The sequence below is a fragment of the Acinonyx jubatus genome, chromosome B1 (assembly GCF_027475565.1).
Source record: "Acinonyx jubatus isolate Ajub_Pintada_27869175 chromosome B1, VMU_Ajub_asm_v1.0, whole genome shotgun sequence".
Lineage (NCBI taxonomy): Eukaryota > Metazoa > Chordata > Mammalia > Carnivora > Felidae > Acinonyx > Acinonyx jubatus.
In genome coordinates, this window is record NC_069382.1 from 26,804,848 (window position 1) to 26,825,772 (window position 20,925).

Here is a 20,925-nt window from a genome sequence, read left to right on the forward strand (position 1 = left end):
CAATTTCATGCTAAGCAAAGAGACCAGAGGTTCCCTATAATGGTTCCTAAAGGGCCAGGAAGTCTATCATCAAAGGAAAACGTGAACTAGGAGCCATTAATATCCCCTAGAATCATATAGAAAATAGATAAGGAGAAAAACAGTGAGAGAAAGCAGATGTAAAGAAGGCCCATGTTTATGATAATGCAGCCACCCACAAAGCGACACTACTTCATCGGTTCTACTGTTTATCACCATCCACCTCAGAGGAAAGAAGAAATCTAAGCCTGGAGGCTAGCAGTTTTACCAGCCAAGAATTCTCATCTTCCAACTGAGGAGCACAACTGCCATTCTCCATGGCAGAATGACAGCCACAGCAGATACGAGGCAGGGGTGCATTCCAGAGTTCCGCCAACAATGGGTTGATTCCCAACATCTGTGATCATGACCAGGGCAGATCCAAGAGACCCACCAATTCCATGACAAACTTCTGTTTTCAAAGAAAGTCATCAGTCTAGGGACATACATAATGCTGCAAACCAGAAAGAATTAAGTGTTACATCCTTCACTCGCCTAATTATGCAATGATCTTTTCTAATTAACCAAGGCTATCTTTATTTAAGCTTCTTTTCATTCCCCCACAGTGTGTGTTGGGGGTCTGGTAGTGAGGAGAAAAAGGATGGCTGTGGGGAAGAGGACACACTGAGAAGTTAGTGCTGTATGTATAAGAAAAATGCAGCAGAGAGAAAAGCTGTTTCTTCTGAATTGTTCCATTTGCTTACCCTCCCTGGTCATGTAGACTCCCAAGAGTTAGAACCCTGGTTTCCAAACTTTACCAACACACTGTTCATGTTCAACTGATGAACGTGGTACAGTGGGTTGTAAAAAGGGAAACTGAATATTTTAATTCAATTATAATTAAAGTGTCAAAGGATATTCTTTGGGAATAAAGCAGTTCTGAAGTTCATCTGCAAAAATAAATAAGTAATTATACTGAAGAACATTTTGACAAAATAAAGGCCAACGAGGGGACACTATCCCCATCAGACATTAAAATACATTTTAAAGTTCTAATATGTAGACTACTATGGTACTGGCCCCAGAACTGACAGATCAACTGAAGTAAGTAGACACTCAAGAAGTAAATCTTGTATAAAATAGAATCCATTTAAAAGATGGTTTCAAAAATACGGTGGGAAAGATAAGATTGGTCAAAAACTGGTTTTGGTGCAATTGGTTACATTTTCATAAAGAAACTAGACCAGCTCTTACTAGATATTGCTCTTAGGTCTCCACCCCTTGAGTGTCCCAGTTCTGCCTGAGTTTGCCAGATCTGCGTCCCCAGGGCTTGGGAACTGTTGCCTTGCTTTCTCCCACTCTGGCCCTCTCATCTGGCCTCTCCCCATGGTCTCTGCTGCCTTCAACCTTCCTGAGATCACAGTTCTGCTGGCATCATTACCTCCCACTGTTGGCACCACTCATAGGGTGAGCAACACACACACACACACACACACACCACCCATTCACTTCTGAGACAAAGTGTGATCATGGGTCCCCTTAATTCCCACAGAACATCCAGAACCAAGACATCTTTGAAGATTTGGAGTTAATAAAAAAGAACTATTCAGTGGTTGCCAGGGGAGGGAGGGATGAGAAGGCAGAGCACAGAGGATTTTTAGGGCAGTGAAATTATTCTATATGGTGCTATAAAGGTAAATACATGTCATTATACCTTTGTCAAAACCCATTAGGGTGCCTGGGTGGCTCAGTCAGTTGAGTGGCTGACTCTTGATTCTGGCTCAGATCATGATCTCACAGTTCATGGGTTTGAGCCCTTGCTGGACTCTGCACTGACAGCACAGAGCCTGCTTGGGATTCTCTCTCTCCCTCTCTCTGCCCCTCCCCTCCTCACTCTCACATGCTCTCTCTCTCTCTCTCAAAATAGATACACATTTTTTAAAAATCATAAAATGTACTGTTAAAGAACAAATTATTCAAACACTTGTTAAAATGGTAAGGAAGACTTCATTCAGTAGTATTGCAACAGTGTCGAGACTATCACAATAGGGGAGAGAGGTCAGGCTGAACTCCAAACACAACAAAGACAGCTGGGGATTTATAGCCAAAGAGCAGAGTGAGGGATCAGTGGATAGAAAATCACTAAGAAGAGACATCAAGGGTAGGGGGATTCTTGTTAAACTGGCTTAACAGGATTTTTGATGAAGGCAGGCCTGGATGATCAGATATCAAGGATGGGAGAAGAATTTGCTCAGATATCAAGTGTGATCAGATATCAAGGGTGGGGGTTCTTACCAAATGGACTTGGCAGAATTCTTGCTAAGACTGGGGGACTCAGGCCTGGCAAGGACAGGACAAGGGCCAACATTGAGACTTGGTCAAGAAACAGGTTTAGAGGAACCTAATTAAAGCATGGTTGAGGAGAGTCTTTGTCAGTCCAACACCAGGAATGAACCCTAAGATAAACTGTGGACTGGGTGATGATGAAGTGTAATGTAGGTTCATCAGTTGTAACAAATGTACCACTGTGATGCGGGATGTTGATAGTGGGGAGTGGTAAGGGTGGAGGGGACAGGAGGTGTATGAGAACTCTATGTACCTTCTGCTATGAATCGAAAACTGTTCTAAAAAATAGTTTATTAAAATATTTTTCTAAATAAATATGAAATTGAATAACTCCTGACTATGTCACAGGTAGCAGGACCAGTCCTGGGCCCTTCATTAGGCGAGAAGTTTCCAGGCAGATTACCAGCTGTGACACCCAGTTGATCTCTGGGAGATTTAGTCATCTCCGCCATGCCAAACAGCAAGAGTGCCCACTGTTTCATGCAGGTCCCCTCTATTCTATCAACTCTCTCCACTTCTCTGTTCTTGGTGTGGACACTGTGGATTGGCTATCCAAGAGCCACTCACAACACCCTCTCACTGCTCTAAGGAGCTGTAGGGAGGGGACAGTGGGAATGCTTTTAAGGCAATAGACTGAGCTGGTATAACTCCTTTAGCCTATTGCCCTTTTATCATTCATCCTGCCCAGAATGCAGACATTAGGTCTAGTGCAACCATCTTGTAACTATGAGGATAACAGCCACAAGACATAGTAAAGTGAAAAGAAAGAAAGAGGATATTGATGTCCTTGTGAACCCTGGATTGCCTGTATCCGAAAATTTTTTGCCTGAGACAAATCCTTTATTTCCTCAAGCCCCTGATAGTTGGGTTTGTGTTACTTCTAACCAAACCTAATGTCACCTGACAAAATTCCCTATGCCCAAAATAAGCAGAAGGGGCAGATCAGCCAACCTATTGCATAAACAAATATCCAACTGTAGGGACCCCTACTTTTCAAAGGTGATTTTACTTGGAAAAGCATTATCTCTCTCCATAGCACTTTCCATTCATGATTGAAATGATTCTGTCCTCTTCTTCTGCCCCAGGGTTCTACCTTTATGGATAGTGAGTAGTGGGAAAAGGTGTTAACTGTGATAAGATTTATTATGTGATTTATATCTCATTAAAATCTGTTTTTAAAATATTTAAGAAAAAAGAATGTAAGATATTGCATCTGAAGAAACACTACTCTGTAACCATAGTTTAAACTAGTGGTGATCTGTGTGGGCTCTAGAAGTGATCATTTTAGCATAAAAAGCAGTTCACTCCTCTAGTAAAAAACTTCCTGTAGTAGTTTGTATTACTTCCTTGTCCATTGATATTGTGCTGGGTCAAATGACTTGCTTTGGCCCATGGAATGTAGTAGGTATGATGTGAGCAGAGCTTTTAAACATGTTTGCTGATTTGGCTTTCCCTCTTGTCTTTCTGTTATCTGTCATAAGAAGATACTGTCTCAGATTGAAGAGGCAATCAAAGCAGTCAAGAATCTGATCTGTAGCTTGAAACAGAGCCTCCACAACAGACCCACAGGCTCATGAATGAAAAATAAAGTTTGTTCTCATAAACCATTGAAAATTTGAAATTGTTTGTTACACAGCATTAGGAAATTATAGCAGACTAATACACTTCCAAAAGTTTTCCAGCTCACTGAGTAAAATTCCAAAGTCATCATAGTAATTTAAAAGAATCCTCATAAACTGGATCCCTTTACCCCTCTGACTTCATCTTCAATTACTTTCCTCCTTTCTTGCTCTGCTCCAGATACACCAGCCTCTGTTCCTCCTCTAACATGTTAGACATGTTTCTGCCTCAGGACTTTGCACTTGCTGCTCCTCCTGCCTATAACTGTTTATCTAAATTCCTATCTGGTTCATTTGTTAATTTCCCTCAGTTCTATAAGAAATTATTTCAGTGTACTTATCTCACCATCTGATTTTAAACTGCATTCCCTAGTACTCCCTCACTCCTTCTTTGGTTTTTCTTTCCTATATCTATATGTCCTCCTCCCACCACCTCTCTGTTTTGTTCACTACAGAGTCAAGCTAGAGCATTGCCTGGCACATAGTAGGCACTTCATAATTATTCGTAAATGAAAAAATGGATAAATGAATGAATGAAAATCTCAAAATAAAAGTGTGTAAATAGTAAAAATTTATTATTTAATAAAATAAACACTAAATTTTCATTTTATAAATAAATAAAAATATATAGACAGCATCTAATAAAAGAAGAAAGCTAGATTGTTAAGGAAAGAAACACAGGTGGCCCTCATTTGTAATTAAGGGCTTAGGAATTAACATTACAGAAAGCTATCCTGTCTCCTTTCAAATTAGCAAATGTTTCAAAGAATTATAATATTCCTGTTGGTAAGAATTATCTTTTGCCAGCAGAGGTATTCTCATACACTATAGGTGGAAATATGTACAGATTCATTTTGGGGAGAAAGTAATCAATATCTTTAAAGTACCCATTTGTAGTTTGGTAATTTCCCTTCTAGGAATGTTTCCCAAAGAAGAAATTAGTGCTTGATGCAAGGAATTACATACCAAAAGGTTCCTTATAACATTATTCAGAGTGACACAAATTTAGAAACAAGCTAAGCAATCAACAATGGGAGAACAGTTCAATGAATCATAGTATGTTCATAGTTTAGTATATGACGTTTGCCAATATCATTTTAATGATATGGGAAATTGCTCACAACATTATGTTAAGTGAAAAAGGCAGAACATGAAATTGCATACATAGTGCAATCCCAGTTATGTAAAAACAAGAACATGCACAAGAGTGAAAAGCCTAGAAGGAAAGCAGTATAGAAAATGTCAACAGTGGCTATCTCTATGACATAGAATTGTGAATTATTTTCACCTTTTTAATTCTTTCCTGCATTTTCAAGACATTCTAGGATAATCATATATTGCTATTACAAATGCTTTTCTTTTAACTTAAAAGGAAATAAAATGCGAATGTTAGACCAACATCTCTGCTAGCAGAAAGTCCACCCATGGTATCAGGATATGATGCTGCAGAATGCCAAAGCCTCTCTTGCCCATATTTGAGTTGGGAAACATATTTGAATCCTAAGATGGCACAAGGGAAAAAGATGGAGAAAGAAGAGAGAAAGTCTCTATTGGCTTCAATTTTCACATGTTTCATATAGCACTATTTTTTTTCTCTACTAGTTTGTAATTCCTTCAAGACAGAGACCATACTTTCTCTTTAGTGTCCTGCAGCTTCATCCTAGGCTTGGCACACCACATGGGGAGGACAGGGGAACAGAGAACCGAAATGCAGGTGAGGAAACAGAAACATGGGAGGAAAGAAAGGTGCTGAGGGGCAGCAGAATGAAGGCATGGAACATAGTGGGAGATGGGGGATTATGCTAAAAAGAGAAATGGAAATCAAAGACACAAATGAAAAGGGGGCATAGGATGGAAGGAGAGAACAGGTGAGGAGGATGGTGAAGACAAGTGCCAATGTCACACTGCGTGATGACTGGATTCTGGCCCCATCCTCTAGGAAGGCATTGGGCTAAATCCACTCCAGAGCTTAAAAGGGAAGTTCTCACTGGTTATACATCAGTCTGAGATGACTCCTGAGAAGATCATGACCAGCCATTGCAGAAGTCCTTGACCTTGTAGCCAGGTCTGCTCAGCAGTAGGATCAACATCAGCACCGAGTGACTCACCAGCCACTACATAATGTGGAAAAACACAGAGACACCAAAGCCTTCCTTGGGGTCACTTGCAGCATCTGAGGCCCATTGTGATCCCACTCTGGTTAAGAGAAATGTAGGGAGTGGTTATGTGGGTGGTGAGAGACTGTAAATAATAAAGCTGGGCATAAGAGGTGGGGAAAGTAGGTCACCCCAAATGGCAATCTCAATTTCTCTAATCCCCTTGGTGCAAAGAAGGCACATTTTTTACCTAGAAAAGGGGGATGCTGTGGAGTAAGAAAATATGGCTGTTGGTTAAATAGACTTGATATTATCATTTCCTCCCTCAACACCTCCAAACGCCCACATAGTCCCCACTTCTCCTCTGATCACTGGGTGACCGAACCTGCCTGTGTGTACTTCACAGTTCTCTTCCCTAGCTCCCTCCATTCATGTAGATATTTCCTGAGCAAGAAGCCTTGAGCTGAACTCGACACTCTTCTTCCTCCTTTCCAGTGGCTTTTCAGGGGGTTATGGCCATGGCATGCTGGATTAGGATACTAAACATCTTTTCTCCTTCCCAGGCTAGAGGGTAAAGATGTCATCCCAGAGACTTAAGGGAGCTCCAGAGAGGGGCCCCAATTTCCAAACCTGCTCAGAGTTTCATAAGCTGCCAAAGAACTGGGACAAGATGACCAATAATGTGAATGGAGCTCAAATACTCTGGGACATTCTCTTAGGTGAGCATGCCTTGACTCCAGGGTTATAACTGGAGACTGCTTGGCAAAACATCACCAATGAGGGAGACCCAGTATAAACATCCAGGTCATGGTTATTACTGAGGATTGATTCTTACACTCGACCAGAGGTTTAGAAACACATGTGCTATCATTCTCCATTGGAAATACCAGCCCACATTCTCAAAAGCATGGTCAATAGTAACAATAGATACCTATTCTGCCAAGTGTGGTGTAGGTGTGCCCAGCCTCTCGCATAACACAATCCCATATGAGCTCCCTGTTTGTGGATTTGGAGGAGTCACTTAACTTGTATGAGACTGGCTTCCTAATCTTGCCTGGTGAATATGAGAATTTGAGTTTATTTAAGGCTTCTAGCACAAAATGGAAACTCAGAAGTGGTTGTTGCTGTAATTAACATGCTATTTCAAACGCCAAAGTTTACAAAGATTGGTAAGATATTTCCTGCCTTTAACATCTATAATGCAAACATAGAGGCTAAGATGAATGCACAATAACCATCATACAAGATAGGATTATAAGAAAGTTATAAATTTCTGTGCAAATTCAGAAGGGGAAAGATCACAACCCCTGGTGGTTTGGGTGGGGAGGGGGGCAGCAGGAAAGACTTTCTGGAAGAGGGAGGTTTCTGTAGAAGCAGGTATTTGGTATGAATGGCAATTGTTCAGGAGGAGCAGCAGAAAGACCCCAAGGCCGGAAGACAAGGGCTGTCAAGAAACATCAAGTCATAAAGTTCAAGTATGGGAGGGGGAGAGACGATATTAGAAGGATGTTCTGGGGCTAGGCTGTGGAAAGCCCAAATGCCAGGCTAAGGAGTTCGTACTTAATTCAGTGGTCAGCAGGGAGTCATTGGAAGCTGTTGAACAGGAGAGTTGCTTTCTTTATAGCTGTGCCAGGCTAAATTAAGCATAAACAGTACTTTATAATTGGAAAGGGGAGGCTCAGAAATAGCTCTTGACTCAGAAACAGGCATAGGGAAAGGTAATGAGAAAACACAGCTCTGATCAAAGCCAGGAGGTTAATTAAATTTCTAATTATTGTGAAAGGCCATTAAAAATCCCTAGTTCACTGGGGATAACCACTGTGGAAGGGCTTGAAAGAATGATACTCTTCTTAACCCTGAACAGGTGCAACAAAGTTGAACGTTTGCTTTTCTGTGGAAGAGGAATGTTTAAGGTGCTTGGTAAAGGGTAGGTAAACATGTACACATGGTTGTTCTCTATGATTTAACATATCCCAAATATCCATGTACACTGCTCTGTAATATCAGGTCAGTAACTCGTTAAAAGAAATCAACATGGTAATTATGGGCCTCTAATTTGACCTCTTATCCATAGGCCATGCTGAGATAAGTCAACCTGTTCCATATTGCCAAGCTTTACCATTAATTGTTAAAAATCTATTCCTATGACAAAGTGTCCCATAGTTATTTGAATAACTAGTAATCTACTAATAGGTCAGTTTACCGTGGACCACTGGGGAGTAGTGGAGAGCTGTCCACGGACATCATTGGTGGAATTGGTCCTGAATACCATCAGCATCTTGAGTCACCATGGTGTACACAGCATGGTAATCTGTGCTGAAGTAGGATAATTATACCATTTCAGTGTTGTACATGACTTTGTGGTTTATAAAATATTTTCACAACTCCTGTCTCATAGAAGATACAACCTGTATTCCCCTTAAGCAATTGAGAACACTGAGGCTCAGAAAGATTAAGAAGTGCACCTGGATTTATTCCTGGGCTGCAAGGGTGGTTCAATATTCACAAATCAGTCAACATGATACACCACATTAATAAAAGAAAGGATAAAAACCATATGATCCTGTCAATAGATATAAAAAAAAGCATTTGACAAAGTATAACATCCATTCATGATAAAAGTCTTCAACAAAGTAAGATTAGAGGGAACATACCAACATAATAAAGGCCATATATGAAAAATCTACAGATAATATCATCCTCAATGGGGAAAAACTGAGAGCTTTTCCTCTACGGTTAAGAATGAGACAGGGATGTCCATTCTCACCACTTTTATTTAACATAGCATTATGGGAATGCAAGCTGGTGCAGCCACTCTGGAAAACAGTATGGAGGTTTCTCAAAAAACTAAAAATAGAACTACCCTATGACCCAGAAATTGCACTACTAGGCATTTATCTAAGGGATACATTTCGAAGGGAATGCTGTTTCTAAGGGACACATGCACCCCCATGTTTATAGCAGCACTATCAACAATAGCCAAAATATGGAAAGAGCCCAAATGTCCATCGATGGATGAATGAATAAAGAATATGTGGTATATATATGCAATGTAGTATTACTCAGCAATCAAAAAGAATGAAATCTTGCCATTTGCAACTACATGGATGGAACTGGAAGATATTATGCTAAGTGAAATGAGTCAGTCAGAGAAAGACAAAAACTCATATGACTTCACTCATATGAGGACTTTAAGAGACAAAAACAGATGAACATAAGGGAAGGAAACAAAAATAATATAAAAACAGGGAGGAGGACAAAACATAAGACATTCATAAATATGGAGAACAAACTGAGGGTTACTGGAGGGTCTGTGGGGGGTGGGGGGGATAGGCTAAATGGATAAGGAGCACTAAGGAATCTACTCCTGAAATCATTGTTGCACTATATGCTAACTAATTTGGATGTAAATTTTTTAAAAAATAAAAAGAAAAACATGCTGAATAAAAGAAGAGAGAAAAAAAAAAACATAGCGTTAGAAGTCCTAGCCACAGCAATCAGACAACACAAAGAAATAAAAGACATTCAAATGGGCAAGGAAGAAGTCAAACTTTCACTATTTGCAGACGATGTAATACTCTATATAGGAAACCCAAAAGACTTCACCAAAAAAATTGCTAGAGCTGATACACAAATTCAGTAAAGCCACAGGATACCAAATCAATGTACATAAATCTGTTGCATTTCTATACACCAATAACAAAGCAGCAGAAAGAGAAATCAAGGCATCAATCTCATTTACAATTGCACCAAAAACCATAGGATACCTAGCAATAAACCTAACCAAAGACGTAAAAGCTCTGTGCTCTGAAAACTATAAAACACTGATGAAAGAAATTGAAGATGACACAAAGAAATGGAAAAACATTCCATGTTAATGGATTGGAAGAATAAATATTATTAAAGTGTCTATATTCCCCAAAGCAATCTACACATTTAATGCAATCCTTATCAAAATACCAACAGCACTTTTCACAGAACTAGAACAAACAATCCTAAAATTTGTATAGAACCACAAAAGATCCTGAATAGACAAAGTAATATTGAAAAAGAAAACCAAAGCTGGAGGCATCACAATTGCAGACTTCAAGTTATATTACAAAGCTGTAGGGATAAAGACAATACAGCACTGGCACAAAAATAGTACATGGGTCAATGGAACAGAATAGAAAACCCAGAAATAAGCTCACAACTATATGGACAATTAATCGTTGACAAATCAGGAAAGAATATCCAGTGGAAAAAAGATTGTCCCTTCAACAGTGTTGAGAAAACTGGACAGTGACATGCAGAAGGATGAAACTGGACCACTTTCTTACACCATACACAAAAATAAATTCAAAAGGGGCCAAAGATCTAAGGGTGAGACAGGAAACCATTAAAATCCTAGAAGAGAATATAAGCAGTAACCTCTTCGACATTGGCCATAGCAACTCCTTACTAGATGTCTCCTGAGGCAAGGGAAACAGAAGTAAAAATAAACTGTTAGGATTTTATCACATAAAAAGGTTCTTCACAGTGAAGGAAACAATCAACAAAATTACAGAATGGGAGAAGATATTTGTAAATGACATATTTGATAAAGGGTTAGTGTCCAATAATCCGGTTAAAAAATGGGCAGAAGACATGAATAGACATTTTTCTAAAGAAGACATACAGATAAACAGCAGACATTTGAAAAGATGCTCAACATCACTCATCATCAGGGAAATGTACATAGTAGATACTCAATAAATATCTGTTGAATGAATGACCGAGTATGTGAGTAAATAAGAAAAATGTAGGCACAGAATGCATTGGGTACTGCACCCAACAAAGGCCATTAAATTCTTCTGGGAAAAGACAGCTATCACACGTTCAGGACTTTACACAAAAAAAGAGACTTAGATGGAATGTTTTCTGCAAACTGTCATAGCAACAGTAGCAATTTGTGACATTGTAGAGTGAAGTGGCACATTAAAATATTCTCTTTGCCAAACTATTTCTTCGGATCAAACCCATAGAAGAAATAGCAGATACCAACCACGCCTGGTTATATATATTCTCATCCTTGTTTCCTTTCATTTATGTGCCCAGATTTTTTTGAACTAGCTAGATGTGGGTAGCTCCAGTTCAACCATTATTTCTGGCTCTTTCTTATATATTCCAACTTCTATTCCATGAATGAATCAAAAGGAGGTTGCCTTGACAACAATCACCTCTCTCTAATTAAGCCTTGAGTGCTTCATTGAGATAAAAGCCTACAGAGTACCCAGATTCAGGACCTCAGACAATGCACAGACTCTGAAAGGCTAAACGGAGAGGTGCCACTCTAGATAAAAGCCTGAGAAACACTTCCTTCTCATCACCTGCCACCCCAGCTCCTGCCGCCATTCAAACTGATGGATAAGCACTAGATGCAATCCTGCAAACAGGAACCATATGAAGAGACTCTTTTGAAATGGGCCCATGAGCCACTGTTTTCCAGGTAATAAAGACATTGAGTGATTACGTGACAGACTCATCAAATCCCTTCTGTACCTTTCACTTGGGCAGTATCTTGTTGGAGGAGCCAGAGAGCTCTTATTTCAGAAGACTTGGATGTTCTGTTCTGGCCCAAGACAGAATGCTAGGATTCCCATCAGAGCCACATGTACAGGTTTGAATCCAGGATTATAACTAAAACACCAGGATACAAAGCCCAAACCAAGCTCTAACCTTAATTTTCTTCAAAAAAAATCCACAAAATAAGCCCAAATAAAATCTGTGTATTTATAAAATAATTAAACCAGAATAAAACTGGATGAAAATACTCTCTAAACCAAACTAATATTTTATATCATTCAACTATTCCCATGGCCTGAAAGACAGAGGCATAGTATTAGTATTGCCAAAATTTCCTAGAGTTGGGGTATCTCTTTCAAGAAGCATGGAATTTGCGGGGGGGGGGGGGTGGAATGTTTAAGATATTTTCATCATTATTATGAAGTCATTTATTCTGCAGTTAGTATATCCCAAACCCTGCACCTTAAACACTTCTCACACATAATTTTGTCTAATCCTCATCACTACTAGGTAGTCCTATTACCCCAATATTATAAATGAAGAAATGGTTAAGGGGCCTATGTAGACTTCTCAAGGTTCTATACCAAGTCATGCAGGGATTTGAACCAAGATTATAATTTTACCTTCATGCCCAACCCCTCTTAGGTGAAAAGAAGAGAGAGATAGAGACAAGGAGGAAGAGGTGGAGGAGGGGTGGGAGGAGGAGGTGAAGAAGAGAAGGAGAAAAAGAAGAAAAAAATAAGGTTAAAAGGAGAGGAGGAGGGGTGCCTGGGTAGCTCAGTGGGTTGAGCACCCGACTCTTGATTTTGGCTCAGGTCATGACCCAGGGTTGTGGGAGCAAGCCCCAAGTCAGGCTCTGTGCTAAACATGGAACCTGCTTGAGATTCTTTCTCTCTCCCCCTCTGTCCCTCTCTTCTGCTCACGCCTCTCTCTCTAAAATAAAATACAAGGAGAGGAGGAGAAAGGGAAGAAGAGATGGAAAAGTGGGAGTAGGATGGGAATGCAGCCAGATTCCAGTGTTGAAACCGAAGTTGCTCATCTTATGAGACAATGAACTGGACAATTCAGAAGCAAGAAGGACGCATCTGGCTCCTTATTGGCACAGGTGGTTTGGGGATGAACAGAAAGGCCTCAATATCACAGACAGGCCTTACTGACTCAGGTCTCCTGCATTTGTTTGCTTTTTCTGTCAACCCTTAGGATCCCACGGGGTTACAGTTCACTAGGGATGCCCGTTTGTCTTCCAAAATTCAAAACCAAAGTGCATTGAATCCTTACTTTGGAAAGGACTTTGGGAAAGGTACTGAACACTAGGGTTCTGGTGTAATCTTTACATCTTAGATAGAAAATGGCACTTGAGGTAAAGGCACACACCATTGCACTTTCTAGAATCAAACTCCATTCCAGAATGGCAGTCCTTGATGGTGGTAGCAGGTACCTCAAATTTTAGGGGATTTTAATTCTCAGTTTAGCTCTGACTTTTTCAGAATGAAAAGACAAGGTATATGTGGGCTGATAGAGGGAAACAGGCAAGGTAGATGAGAGGTTAAACCATGATCTACCATGGTATAGCTGCTTTTATGCTTATAGTTTGTAAGGCTTATTTTTCCACAAGTGGTTTGCAGATAGGTCTTACACTGGAAAGTTCTAGTAGCTGTTAGAGGGTAGTAGACAACAACAACAAAAAAGCATCTCAACAGTGAAAGAATATCTGAACTTAGACCAACTCTCATCTAGGAATATAGGTCTAGGAACCTTACAAACTGGTTTGGCCTCATAGCCAAAAAAACTTAGAAGAAAACTAAAATTCTTCTTATTTCCCACTTTATAAAATAAGACAAAAGAAAGAGATTTAATCTTTTCAAAGGTGTAATTAATGGAATACCTAATGTGTTTGAAAGGATTGAGAGATTTGCAGCTGGACAAGAGTCTGAGCTTGACTGACTTAGGGATAAGACAGATTATTCAGGGCACACTCATATGCACACACACAAAACCCCAAGCTAATTATGAACTCCAGGAAAATAGAAAAATTGTGCAGCAAAGGAAAGTAATCACACTTTGCTACATGGCCCAGTTGTGTAGAGCACTTACATATTCATAAATTGAAAACGATGACTATTATAGCAACGAAAATTATAATATAATCATATTGCAAGAATGTGAATTCTAAGAAGAGTGTGTGTATCTGTGTGTGTGCAAACAGCAAAACCGTTTGCAGAGGTAAGAAGTCTTAATAAATTAAGGAGCAATACAAGCACATTATGTAAAGATACAGAGGATAATACTCAAAAATTCATCGAAAGTGTTGAAAATGGTTGCTCCTGAGGAATGGAATATTTTGGGGACTGACGTTTTTCCTAACAAATTATAGAAGATAATTTGACTTTTAAACTATGTGCATGTCTTCTTGATGGAAGAAAAAAAAAAAATCATTCACATATCATGGTGCTATACACAATCAAGAGCTCAACAAATGTGAACTATTCTTATTAACCATGAATGTTGACATCTTTAAAATGGGACCATTTTAAGTAAAAGTAAAAGACTCCATTACTCAAAGTATAACAATCTCATGACAGAGCTCTCAAAAAGCCCACATGCTGTGAGAGAACCTTCTCTCTGCCATGCCCCACATGAGGCCCTGAGAACACAGCAGTAAGCAAGCCAGACCCAGCTGTTTGGGTCATGGGCTCATCTGCGTGGAGAAGGTAGAGGAATCAAGAGTTGCCTACTTAGTGCTGTGCTGGGGAAAGGACAAGGTGTAGTGGGGGAAGGGTCCCTGCTCAAACTGGAGATTGGTCAAAGAGAGCTTCCTAGAGAAGGAATCACTTTGGAGATCAAGCCCAGTAATTATCGAGGCTCCATGCCAATCTCTTCAGCCAAGCACTGTAACAAAACATAAAATAGAAGGTGATATGTACAAAGAATGTGCCCCCCAGTTAAGAAGTTTACCAAGTCCCAAGATCAGATGCCCTTACTGGGGACAAACTGGAGATAAGAAGGCCCAGTAAAATCAGAGCCAGAAGGAAAGTCTGAACAAAAAGACTTTGGACAGGACATTCAGAAGCACCACACAAACAAATCAGCCCACACAACAATATCAGCCCAAACCCAATTTACTGGGAATTTGCCTACTTCTAGCAGCATGGTTCTCATGTCATTATTTAAGAGAAGGTTCATTCATCAAACATCTCATTTGTAAAATACCCCAGCTTGTAGCAGGTATGAGCTCCAGACCACATACACCAGAGCCTCCTGGCTAGACTTCCTATCACCCTGCAAGTCACAGGGACCAGATTCCTGAGCAAAGATCATCTGAGCTTTGGAGAAACCAAGTTCCTTGGAAAAATCCTGGAAAACCCCCATCAGTGCATGTGCTATGTAGATGGAGTCAGTCACCTAAATCCTCCCAAAATAATGATATAAACCAAAATGGAAGAGCGATTGTGACCTAATAACTGAGAGGCAACCCATAGTGGGTCCGTGGTAATTTGTACAGTGAAGGTGATGGATGTTTTCTGTGGTTGGAAAAGGTTTGTGGTACCAAAATGCACTGAAACCTCCTTTTTCTGATTTTTTTTTTTCCAAACAAAATCTCACTCTAAATGTCAGAGAGCTTTTTTTGATCTGTATGCTTACTTGCTCACTTGTCTGTTTTTAGCCAGAGACCAAAACTGATGGAAATATCTGTTTGATTCCATCCAGGGGATATTTTGGTGTTCAAATTAAATACTTTTCAAAAATATGAAGAACTGGTTCTGGTTCTAACTAGTTCAAAAAGAGGCTTGTTTTATTTTTAAAAATACACATTTGGTTCTTGGTTTCTAAGTTCAGTTTTTTAAAATGTAATTTGGGAGCTGAGCACTTGGTTCAGTTTTTTCTGGTTTTTGGCACCAAGTTTGGTTGGCATCCTGGCTCTCAACTCCTGTTCGCTGACGCTGACAAGGCGGCTCGCTTAGCTTGGTTTCTGCGAGTTCTTGGCAATGGGAAGGGGGACAGGTGCTGTGCTCTTAAACTGGCTGTGATTAGCCAAGGAAAAGCCCAATCAGGGCGCACAGAATGCTGGCATTGGAAGGGACTCTGTGGCCAGATAGCCCGGTGCCCACATTTAGAGACCGGTGACAGGGAGACTCACCCAAAGTGACACCATAAAACAGTGCAGAGTGGACGCTGTCCATCTGACTTCCGGGTTCCCTTCTACTTCACCAAGCCCTTTAGAAGACCCTTCAGAAGGTCATGCTTTAGGGTAATGAAGAGGATTCCAACAGTAACATTTTCAAAGTACAGTAAAACCTTGGATTTTGAATAACTTGTTCTGCAAGTGTTCCGCGAGATGAGCAAACATTTCTTTTTTTTTTTTTAAGTTTTTATTTATTTATTTGTTTTGAGAGAGACAAGGACAGTGTGAGCAAGGGAGGGGCAGAGAGAGAGGGAGAGAGTAAACCCCATGCAGGCTCCCCACTGCCAGCTGTTGAGCCCGACGCGGGGCTCGAACTCATGAACTGAAAGATCATGACCTGAGCCGAGACCAAGAGGCAGACACTTAACTGACTGAGCTACCCAGGTGCCCCAACATTTCTAATAAATTTTAACTTGATAAATGAACTCCTTGCAATATGAGGAGTACGTGACATCAAACGTCCTATGATCACAACTGAGGTTCTTCTCTCCTCTCTCTCTATCGCTGAGGGATTATTGGTGATTGTCTCCCATGCTCAGATGCTCGGTCTCTGGCCATGGTGTTTGGTAGAAATCAGTGATTTTTCAGAACATTGGAAGTTCACAACTGGCACTAGGGCATTTTTTGTCACTTCAAAACACCTATGGACAGTCTTTTGCTTTTCCATACAAGAGGAAGCTTGGAATGCTTTCCTTCATTCTAGGTCAGTGGATAGGTTCTTTGTTAAAGTTGCACGAGAAGAGAAAGATTTCATTGAGCCAATAGATAGCAATGGTTCTATTAGTGATAGTGAAAGTCCTACACGATAACTCTCCTCTCTCCTGTCTCTGTCACACCAGCCACGAAGGTTTTCAAAGGTAAGTACGGGTTAATTTATTTGTTTATTTTTATTTGTATTTTTATTATTTTGTGTTACAATATTCTAATCATTTCTTATGAATAATTTTGGGTTGCGGAGCGAATCATCTGGGTTTCCATTATTTCTGACGGGGAAATCCGCTTTGATATACAAGTGCTTTGGATTACAAGCATGTTTCTGGAATGAATTATGCTCACAAACCAAGGTTTTACTGCATTACTTTCCCATCTCAGCCCTTGAACTGACATTGTGGGGACCACAGCAAAACATTTGAAAGCTGCTTCCCAGCTCCTAAGCCCCACTATGTGTTCCCTGACTGTAGGAGCATTTCTCAGAGCCCTGTGCAGTGATTCTGGGAAGTGGTAGGTGGGTAGAGGAGCCAGCAGGTATTTAAAAGACCGAAGGTACTAACATAAGAATGAGCCTATGAATTCTACCCCCTCACTGTTGCCAAGGCAATGCAGGTGGGCCTAGAGCTGGCTCTTGGGCAAGAAATCCCCACCCCCTCTCTTCACACACATTTCTCTGGATACACGTGGCTTTTTATGACAGCTCTACTTTTCCTGTAAAAGGCGGCTCATTGTATCCAGATTCCAACCATGTGCAAATATTCTGAGGAGTGTGGAAGAGCCCACAGTACAACTTTCCCTGAGTCCTGGCCTCGCCTTAGAGATGAGGCCTCCCTCAAGCCCCTATCCCTGGAACCTCGGAGCTGCTGAACCCTCCAGGGTGTGGACTGCAGCCTCTCCTCACACTCACAGCCTTTCGTTGCTCTCCCACCAAATACAGGCCTGCCGACCTGGCCTCCACACTGTGTCCCCCCGCAAAGTCAATGCGAAAAGCACAGGGCCTACAATAGGCATGTCTTGTTGAAAAAGTAGAGTGACCACAATCATAAAGAAAGGGGAAGGCCAACTTGTAATGACCACCAGACTCCTGTTCTGCTCTCAGAGGGCCAAGTGTGAGAAAGAGGGGGTTAATCCACATTCTGACTCCATTTCTGTTTCTTTTTTCCCCCAAGGGGTTCCATGACATATTTCAATCTCCCCTCCTCCACATCTCTACACACAGAGACACCTTTTTATTTCTAACACAGCTGCTGTAATTAATGATGACAGCCTAGCCATATGGCACCACTCACTCGGCTCCATCAAGCAGCATCAAGATCATATTCATGGTATTTACCCCACACGTCTGTGACAGTCAAATTCGGCCACACCAAGAGCCATCCTTCTATTGGCCTGTGCCTCCAAGAGTGTTCCACAGAGGGTACACACAGGAAGGAAGATAAATCTGGATGTGTTACAGCTTAAAATCTGGGGCTGGTCCCTCTACAGATCAGCCCAGACAGATCATTGAGGACTAAAATAGTACAGAAGAAAGGTCTGTTCTAAACGTCAACCTAATGTTATCATTAGCCAGGCTGTTGATGCCTAATTCATTACTGATTGTATCAGCTGAGTCAATGATGTCATTTGATCAGATAGAATCCCTGTATGTGCGTGGGTAAGGGCGAGCCAGAGTGAATGGGTACATGCTCCAGATAGAGTGAGAGGCAAGCCCAGCCCAAGGACTAGAGAGAGGAACCCAAGCCCCGGAGGGGAGCAGCAGGTGAGCACCAATCCTCCCCTGTTCCACCTTCATAGCTCTGTCCTGGGCCCCCTCCCATCCTCCTATCCTATACTGTCAATACTGCCATTAGGCAGATCCAGGGAAGCATTTGTTCCTAACCCTTTGAAGAAGCAAGTACAGGTTTGCATGGCCTGGAGTGCCCTGATTTCTGCCACCTGTAAAATCTCCCAGCCACATTAAGAAATGAAATGAGCTAATGGGGTTCCTGGGTGGCTCAGTGGGTTAAGTACCCGACTCTTGGTTTCAGCTCAGGTCATGATCTCACAATTCCTGGGTTCGAGCCCCACATCAGGCTCTTCACAGACAGCACAGAGCCTGCTTGGGATTCTCTCTCTGCCCCTCCCCCACTAGCGCGCGTGCTCTCTCTCTCTCTCTCTCTCTCACTCTCTAAATAAACAGACAAACAAACATTAAAAAAAAAAAAGAAAGGGAATGAGCTAAGAGTCCCAGGAAGATCTCAGAAGCCAAGGACTGTGAATAAACTTTCAAAATTTGAGTATTTAGATTTTGTTTCAATATTTGTAGGATGCCATTTATAAACTATCTCAATAAAATGTCATGAACTAAGGCACAACAATTTACATAATAGAAGTTAGTAACTACAAATGAACTAAATCACTGAATCAAATGCTTTAGTTTTTAGGCAACATGGGATTGAGTATAGTGTGTGGGGTTTGTGTCCAAGCAGATTCAGCTCTATCTCTGATGGGGAACATCACGGCATCTGCCTGAATGGTGGTGATTTGAGTTCTAAAGTGGGGATGATATCACCACATCTTAATAAATAAGATGACATATGGGAAGCCTCGCACATCAGTGGCGCTCAATAAGTCTTCATTCTCTCTTCCTTACCTCCTTTTCCTCCAAAACCGTAGACTCGTTATATTGGTACCCACACACTTACCACCCTAGGAGCAGTGCAGAGACACAAAGAATAGTATGAACCTTTTAAGTGCTATTCACCGTCACTGCGATAGGTGGGGGCTGATGAGGGAGAATAACATGTTATCATCTTAGAAAAATAAGGAAGTGTGCATCCATTAGAGTGGTCCATTTACAACTTTTCCAACAAAGGGCTAATTATATTGAATGCATGGCTTTCCCATCTACCCTCTCTTCCAAAACCAAACAAGAAAAAGCATAACAATTCTGGATGGAGGCTATCAAAATCTGCCTTTACAACCTATTTTAAATGACTTCATGCATATTCCGCAACATCCAGCAGATACTATTTCATACAGGTATGAAGATCCGACTCCAACTGTGGAGAGAAGACTCTGCCACTTGGGGGTTAAAACATGCAGGCTCTGGGCTCTTTACATTAAGGACATTTTGAAAAATTTCAGATGGTTCCACCAGGCAGGGCCAACCACGAAGCTTTGTCTTTGCCTGTGTGGTCTGTGAGCCGGGGAACAAAGGGGAGGGGTCTCCCATCAGGGTCCCCACCCGGAACCCCCTTGGACCACAAACACAGAACCACATACGGAGACTGCCAGATGTTGGAATTTTCTGGTCTGCCCTCCCAGCACTACCTGACAACTCAGTACCACGCATCAGGCAAACGAATCCCATTCATGAAACTGTAAGTGTTTTTCCTCAATTCACTGAGAGACACGGAAATGTTCCTGCTGCAGTTCAACTGTGGGTTAATCTCAGCTAACGCAAATCATTGTCCCCTGTGCACAAAGGAACTTGGAATTCTGTGCTGGGGCCATGTCAGAATGGCTTCGTTGTTAGGCAAGAATATATCCAGTGTGAGGCAACAGAGAATATATACAAATGCGTGGGGCACTGTGTTTCCACCCCTGCCTCTCCCTGCCTCGCCTGCCATCTCCAATCAGCAGCCAACAATATAGGAGACTCCCAGGACAGCTCCCACCCCAGGGCATCCAAACTCTGTTCTGTCAACAACCCAATCTCACAAGGGTCCCTTTTCCTTTTTCATAGTCTTCCCCTCAGAAACCCACAACTGTGGAGTGTTCACGGACACTTCCAGTTTGGAGACAGTTAGCAGTGGTGGGGCAGTTGCCATAGCTGGACCATCAATTCAGAAAGCAGATCAGGTTAAAACGTTCTTTAATGAGGCACAACTCTGCAGGGACCAGTTCTGTATCATAGTGAGATTAATATGCGTATTAGAATGTGTGAATAATCTTTGCATACTGTAATAACATTCCATAAGGCTCTAGGCATAAGGAAACATGTATTTTACTACTGGATCGATAGGAAAAAATCAGGAGTAAGGATTCGGCTCACAAATGGAGAAAATATTTAATTCATTGAGAAACAGGCAAAACATGAAGGCTGTTAGTGGTCTGTTATAGCGTTAGAAAAGGCATCTGCAACATTGGAGTGATGAACACAGACCTCATCACAACTCCACAACAAGAAAAGCTACTCTTCCAGACCAAGAAGGGGAGAAGGGTAAGAATTACACCAGCAATGCATTTTGCCCCCAGATTACAAAATTCTAGAGTTTTTTTTTTAAGTTTACTTATTTATTTTGAGAGAGAGAGTGAGAGAACACAGAAGGGGCAGAGAGAGGGAGAGAGAAAATCCCAAGTAGGCTCCACACTGTCAGTTTGAGCCCGACTCAAACTCATGAACCATGAGATCGTGACTTGAGCCAAAATCAAGAGTCGGTTGCTC